The sequence below is a fragment of the Bombina bombina genome, chromosome 7 (genome assembly GCF_027579735.1).
Source record: "Bombina bombina isolate aBomBom1 chromosome 7, aBomBom1.pri, whole genome shotgun sequence".
Lineage (NCBI taxonomy): Eukaryota > Metazoa > Chordata > Amphibia > Anura > Bombinatoridae > Bombina > Bombina bombina.
Genome location: NC_069505.1, coordinates 599681985 through 599690094, shown reverse-complemented (window position 1 = coordinate 599690094; position 8110 = coordinate 599681985).

Here is an 8110-nt window from a genome sequence, read left to right as displayed (position 1 = left end):
GAATGCCTGGCAGACTTTCCAGCAAATGAAAGGTTAAAACTATAAGGTAAACATTTTTCTAATTTACTTCTATTACCAATTTTGCTATATTCTCTCTGTATCCTCTCTTGAAGGAGCATCAGTGCACTTCTGGAAATTAGCTGAACACATTCGTAAGCCAATTTCAAGAGACATATATATGCAGCCAACAATCAGCAGCTAGCTCCCAGTCCCTGAACCTATATAGATATGCTTCTCAACAAATGACAACAAGAGAATAAAGTAAATTATATAAAATAAGTAAATTGGAAAGTTGCTTAAAAATGTATTCTCTATCTAAATCCGGATTGAAAAATGTTGGGTTTCATGCACTCTCAGGATAGATAGAATATGATATATATATATATATATATATATATATATATATATATATATATATATATATATATATATATATATATATATATATATATCAATGTAAAAGCCCTACATGACTGAAAACTGGAGCTCACCAGAAATAATAGTTTATCATAGACACTTAAAGGGACATAATACTCATATGCTAAATCACTTGAAACTGATGCAGTATAACTGTAAAAAGCTGACAGGAAAATATCACCTGAGCATCTCTATGTAAAAAAGGAAGATATTTTACCTCACAATCTCCTCAGCTCAGCAGAGTAAGTTTTGTGTAAAAAGTTATACTTCACCTGCTCCCAGCTGCAGGTAAAAATAAATAAATGAAGAAATGAACAGCAGCCAATCAGCATCAGCAGTGCTGAGGTCAGGAACCTTTACTGTGATCTCATGAGATTTGACTTAACTCTCATGAGATTTCATTGTAAACTTCCTTTACCTGATTGGTGAAATAATATGAGAGTGCACGAGGCTCATCCCTTCAGCTGTCCTAGGACATACATTCTAATATGCTGCTTAGAAATCCTTTACAATGGGAGGTGGCTACTGAGGAACTTTTGAGGTAAAATATCTTTCTTTTTTACATAGAGATGTTCAGGTGATATTTTCTAGTGAGCTTTTTACAGCTATGCTGCATCACTTTCAAGTGTTTAAACATTTGGGTATTATGGCCCTTTAAGGCCCTGAGACCCTTTATACAGAAGTTCAAAATGTATGTGCATATAGTGACTGCACAGGTGGAATTAGTCACTATCACACTATCACATTTTATGTTTGCCCTCACAGCACCCTTAAAATCAATAAGGGTGGTTATAACATAGCAGATTTGAGTACAAATGATTCACGCTATTTTATATAATCAGCTTATCTGATTCAACAAGTACTTTAATAAAGCAGACTTCCAATTGTAAAGGGACAGTCAAGTCCAAAAAATCTTTTATGTTTCAAATAGGGCATGTAATTTTAAACAACTTTCCAATTTGCTTTTTTATCTCGGTATTCTCAGTTTAAAGCTAAACCTAGGAAGGCTCATAAGATCATTTCTAACCTCTTGAAGGCCGTCTCTAATAACTTGCTTTTTAAATTTCCTTATCACAACAGGGGAGAGCTAGTTCATGTAACCAAATAGATAGCATTGTGATCATGCCCGTGGATTGTGGCAGACGCTGCACTAATTGGCTAAAATGAAAGTCAATAGATAGTAAATAAAATGTCATGTGATCAGGGGGCTGTCAGAAGATATCATAGAGGTAAAAAGTATATTATTATAACTGTGTTGGTTGTGCAAAACTGGGGAATGGGTAATAAAGCAGGGATTATCTATCTTTTAAAACAACAAATATTCTGGTGTTGACTGTCCCTTTAAAATTAAATTGTACAAAAAAAGGCAGCGAAAGCAATCTTTTAGAGCAAATAAAATATTTTTGCAATACAACTTAAACCATAAGGCCTTTTTATGGAGATACACTAACACACATACACCTATTATTGCTATATTTGTTGTAATTAAAGCTACACCAAAAATTAATATACACGTAAAGGGACATTAAACCTAAAAAAATATTCCAAGATTCAGATAGAGAATACAATTTTAAACAAAATTCCCAGAATTATTTTATCTAATTTGCTTCATTCTTTAGATATCCTTTGTTGGAGAAATAGCATTGCACAGGGTTGAGCCAATCACATGAGGCATATATCTGCAGCCACTAATCAGCAGCTACTAAGACTATCTAGATATGCTTTTCAACAAAGGATATCAACAGAATGAAGCAAATTAGATAATAGACCTAAATTGGAAAGTTGTTTTCAATTGTATTCTCTATCTGAATCATGAACAAATAATTTTGGGTTATGTCCCTTTAACTTAACTCAAATGGCCATATAATTGAAAACTTATCAAAAATGGATGGAACATTACATATACACCTTTTTAAATGTATGTATTGCAGATATCTCTGGTAATTTATTTTGTTTATTTATTAATAGGAGCTCCCAGGACAGGACTTATTCAGCATCTTGGGGTTACATTTTGTACCCCACCCTCACTGACAGGAGGACAAGAAACATTTTTGTGGTTTAAACCTAGTGATGTCGCGAACATAAAATTTTACGTTCGCAAACGGCGAACGCGAACTTCCTCAACTGTTCGCGAACGGGCGAACCGGGCGAACCACCATAGACTTCAATAGGCAGGCGAATTTTAAAACCCACAGGGACTCTTTCTGGCCACAATAGTGATGGAAAAGTTGTTTCAAGGGCACTAACACCTGGACTGTGGCATGCCGGAGGGGGATCCATGGCAAAACTCCCATGGAAAATTACACAGTTGATGCAGAGTCTGGTTTTAAGCCATAAAGGGCATAAATCACCTAACATTCCTAAATTATTTGGAATAATGTGCTTTAAAACATCAGGTATGATGTTGTGTTGATCAGGTAGTGTAAGGGTTACGCCCGCTTCACAGTGACAGACCAAACGCCCCGTTTAACGCACTGCAAACAACCGCAAACAGTCCATTTGCACAACCGCAAACTCCCCATTTGCACAAGGTTGGATACCAAGCTAGCCATGTCCCGTTCCTTGTCCTCACTGATGTCATTAAAGGTCTCTTCCTCCACCCAGCCGCGTACAACACCAAGGGTCCCCGAAAGGTGACAACAAGCCCCCTGGGACGCCTGCTGTGTTTGGTCTTCCACCTCCTCAAAGCCACCTTCCTCCTCTCACTCCTCTTCTTCAGACTCCTCTCTCTGCGTTGCCTCTCTCTGCGTTATTATAAGGTGTGTTAAGTAGTACTATTCCTATCAGTTTAATCCCTGTTACGTCCCCTATCAGGGGACGTGTATATGGCATCGATTTTAGGAACTGGGAGATGGAAAAAGATGCTTGGTCGGTCCTCCTACTTCAAATTTGGGGCACTGCGCGTGCAATCTAATGTGCCACCAGATAGGAGTGGTGTGTTAAGTAGTACTATTCTTAACAGTTTAATCCCTGTTACATCCCCTATCAGGGGACGTGTATATGGCATTGATTTTAGGAACCGGGAGATGGAAAAAGATGCTTGGTCGGTCCTCCTACTTCAAATTTGGGGCACTGCGCGTGCAATCTAATGTGCCACCAGATAGGAGTGGTGTGTTAAGTAATACTATTCTTATCAGTTTAATCCCTGTTACGTCCCTTATCAGGGGACGTGTATATGGCATCGATTTTAGGAACCGGGAGATGGAAAAAGATGCTTGGTCGGTCCTCCTACTTCAAATTTGGGGCACTGCGCGTGCAATCTAATGTCCCACCAGATAGGAGTGGTGTGTTAAGTAGTACTATTCTTATCAGTTTAATCCCTGTTACGTCCCCTATCAGGGGACGTGTATATGGCATCGATTTTAGGAACCGGGAGATGGAAAAAGATGATTGGTCAGACCTCCTACTTCAAATTTGGGGCACTGCGCGTGCAATCTAATGTGCCACCAGATAGGAGTGGTGTGTTAAGTAGTACTATTCTTATCAGTTTAATCCCTGTTACGTCCCCTATCAGGGGACGTGTATATGGCATCGATTTTAGGAACCGGGAGATGGAAAAAGATGCTTGGTCGGTCCTCCTACTTCAAATTTGGGGCACTGCTCGAGCAATCTAATGTGCCACCAGATATGAGTGGTGTGTTAAGTAGTTCTATTCTTATCAGTTTAATCCCTGTTACGACCCCTATCAGGGGACGTGCATATGGCATCGATTTTTTGGAAGCGGGAGATGGAAAAAGATGCTTGGTCGGTCCTCCTACTTCAAATTTGGGGCACTGCGCGTGCAATCTAATGTGCCACCAGATAGGAGTGGTGTGTTAAGAAGTTCTATTCTTATCAGTTTAATCCCTGTTACGTCCGCTATCAGGGGACGTGTATATGGTATCGATTTTAGGAACCGGGAGATGGAAAAAGATGCTTGGTCGGACCTCCTACTTCAAATTTGGGGTACTGCATGTGCAATCTAATGTGCCACCAGATAGGAGTGGTGTGTTAAGTAGTACTATTCCTATCAGTTTAATCCCTGTTATGTGCCTTTTTTTTGGATTGGTTTTTGAAGCCACAGTGCAGCACCAGAGGCCAGAAAAATTAGGCATGTACACATGCCTAAAAAATTAGGTATTGTTGCAGCCGCTGCTGTAGCAGCGGCCAGAAAAATTGATGTTTGTTTCCCAGGCAGAAAGTGCCCTAAAACATTGCGGCTTGAACCTAGTTGGTGGCGGATAAGTCACGCAAGTCATCATCAGGCCTTTTTTAGTTGAATGTATCGCCCACTGTCAGTCTCTTCGGGATCCATCCCTCATTCATCTTAATAAAGGTGAGGTAATCTAGACTTTTTTGACCTAGGTGACTTCTCAGTGACAATACCTCCTGCTGCACTGAAGGTCCTTTCTGACAGGACACTTGAAGCGGGGCAGACCAGAAGTTCTATCGCAAATTGGGATAGCTCAGGCCACAGGTCAAGCCTGCACACCCAATAGTCAAGGGGTTCATCGCTCCTCAGAGTGTCGATATCTGCAGTTAAGGCGAGGTAGTCTGCTACCTGTCGATCGAGTCGTTCTCTGAGGGTGGACCCCGAAGGGCTGTGGCGATGCGTAGGACTTAAAAAGCTCTGCTTGTCCTCCATCAACAACACGTCTGTAAAGCGTCCTGTCCTTGCCGGCATGGTCGTGGGAGGAGGAGGATTACTTTCACCTCTTCCCCTGTTAGATTCCCATTGTGCTGTGACATCACCCTTATATGCTGTGTAAAGCATACTTTTTAATTTATTTTGGAACTGCTGCATCCTTTCCGACTTGCGGTAATTCGGTAACATTTCAGGCACTTTATGCTTATACCGGGGGTCTAGTAGCGTGGACACCCAGTACAGGTCGTTCTCCCTCATCCTTTTTATACGAGGGTCCCTCAGCAGGCACGACAGCATGAAAGACCCCATTTGCACACGGTTGGATGCCGAGCTACTCATGTCCCGTTCCTCGTCCTCAGTGATCTCACTGAAGGTATCTTCTTCCCCACAGCCACGTACAACACCACAGGTACCAGATAGGTGACAACGAGCACCCTGGGATGCCTGTTGTGGTTGGTCTTCCTCCTCCTCCTCAAAGCCACATTCCTCCTCTGACTCCTCTTCCTCACAATCCTCTTCCAGTGTTGCCGCAGGTCCAGCAAGCGATGCTGATAAGGCTGTTTCTGGTGGTGATGGTGACCACAACTCTTCCTCTTCCTCTTCACGCTCATCTACGGCCTGATCAAGCACTCTTCGCAGGGCACGCTCCAGGAAGAAAACAAATGGTATGATGTCGCTGATGGTGCCTTCGGTGCGACTGACTAGGTTTGTCACCTCCTCAAAAGGATGCATAAGCCTACAGGCATTGCGCATGAGCGTCCAGTAACGTGGCAAAAAAATTCCCAGGTCCGCAGAGGCTGTCCTAGCACCCCGGTCATACAAATAGTCATTAACGTCTTTTTCTTGTTGGATCAGGCGGTTGAACATTAGGAGTGTTGAATTCCAAAGTGTCTGGCTGTCGCAAATCAAGCGCCTCACTGGCATGTTGATTCGCCGCTGGATATCTGAAAAGTGTGCCATGGCCGTGTAGGAACGCCTGAAATGGCCACACACCTTCCTGGCCTGCTTCAGGACGTCCTGTAAGCCTGGGTACTTATGCACAAAGCGTTGTATGATCAGATTACACACATGTTCCATGCACGGCACATGTGTCAACTTGCCCAAATTCAATGCCGCCACCAAATTTCTTCCGTTGTCACAAACCACTTTGCCGATCTCTAGTTGGTGCGGAGTCAGCCACTGATCCACCTGTGCGTTCAGGGCGGGTCTGGTGTGACTCTCTGCTTTCAGGCAAGTCAACCCCAAGACGGCGTGACACTGCCATATCCTGGATGTGGAATAGTACCTGGTGAGCTGGGGGGGTGCTGTTGATGTGGAGCAAGACGCAGCAGCAGAAGAGGACTCAGCCAAGGAGGTTATGGAAGAGGATGGAGTAGTAGGAGTAGAGGAGGTGGCAGCAGGCCTGCCTGCAAGTCATGGCGGTGTCACCAACTCCTATGCAGAGCCACGCATTCCATGGTTGTCAGCCGTCAGCAGGTTTACCCAATGCGCAGTGTAGGTGATATACCTGCCCTGACCATGCTTTGCAGACCAGCTATCAGTGGTCAGATGGACCCTTGCCCCAACACTGTGTGCCGGACATGCCATTACTTCCTTTTGCACAATCGAGTACAGGTTGGGGATTGCCTTTTGTGCAAAGAAATTTCGGCCGGGTACCTTCCACTGCGGTGTCCCAATAGCTACAAATTTTTGGAACGCCTCAGACTCCACCAGCTTGTATGGTAAAAGCTGGCGGGCTAAGAGTTCAGACAAGCCAGCTGTCAGATGCCGGGCAAGGGGGTGACTTTGTGACATTGGCTTCTTTACACTCAAACATGTCCTTGACAGACACCTGACTGTGGGCAGATGAGCAGGAACTGCTCAGGGCAAGACACGGAGTGGCGGATGGTTGAGAGGGGGCAAGGAGGACAGCAGTGGTTGACGTGGCTGAAGATGCTGGACCAGGAGGAGGATGGCGGCTTTGAGTTTGTGTGCTGCTTGTACTCATGTGTTGATCCCATAGGCGTTTGTGATGTGCGATCATGTGCCTTCGCAAAGCAGTTGTACCTAGGTGGGTGTTGGACTTCCCACGACTCAGTTTCTTTTGGCACAGGTTGCAAATGGCATCGCTGTTGTCAGAGGCAGACACACAAAAAAAATGCCACACTGCTGAGCTCTGCAATGATGGCATTCTGGTGGTGGCAACAGCATGCGTTGATTGGCGTGCTGTCTGGCTGACCCCGGGTGCCGATGCATGCTGTCTGACTGTGCCACTAGCTCCTTGCGACGACCTCCCCCTGCTTCCAACTCGTCTCCTCCTCCTCTCTGTCTCCCCATCTGAACTTTCCCCCTCTTCTTCTTCTCTTCTAGCGGGCACCCACGTGACATCCACGGACGCATCGTCATCATCAACCGCTTCAATTGTATCTGACAACTCAGCAAAGGAAGCAGCAGCGGGTACAACATCATCATCATCATCACACCGTACGTCCATGTGTGTAATGCTGCCTGACTGAGACATATCCCTGTTATCTACATCCTCTGGCAATAATGGTTGCGCATCACTATCACTCATTTCTTCCAACTGATGTGTAAATAACTCCTCTGACAGATCAAGTGAAGCGGCTGTGGTGTGCTAGTGTTGGTGGTGGCGGCAGGCGGGCGAGTGGTAACTTGAGAGGTGCCCTAAGCTAAGCTGGAGGAGGATGGTGCGTCAAGGTTCCGAGCAGAAGCTGTAGAAGATTGGGTGTCCTCACTGTCCTGTGTTAGCCAGTCAACTATGTCCTCAGAGTCAGAACTTTTCGAGTTCAGGGTACGTGGCCTCTGAACACTGGGCATTATTCTAGGGCCAAAGGGAATCACATCACCACGACCACGACGGCTCCTGCGGGGTGGCCTGCCTCTGCCTGTCATTTTTTTTTTTCGATTGGTGGTACTATGCGTGCAAGCTACTGTGACAACAGATATGAGTGGCACTGTGCACTGGCAGAAGTTGGCAGAGTAGACGCTGTAGGCCTGACACACACGCTTGCAGACAACTAACTGCTATTCAATCTATTACAGTCAAAATTGTATTTTTTTTTTAAATGT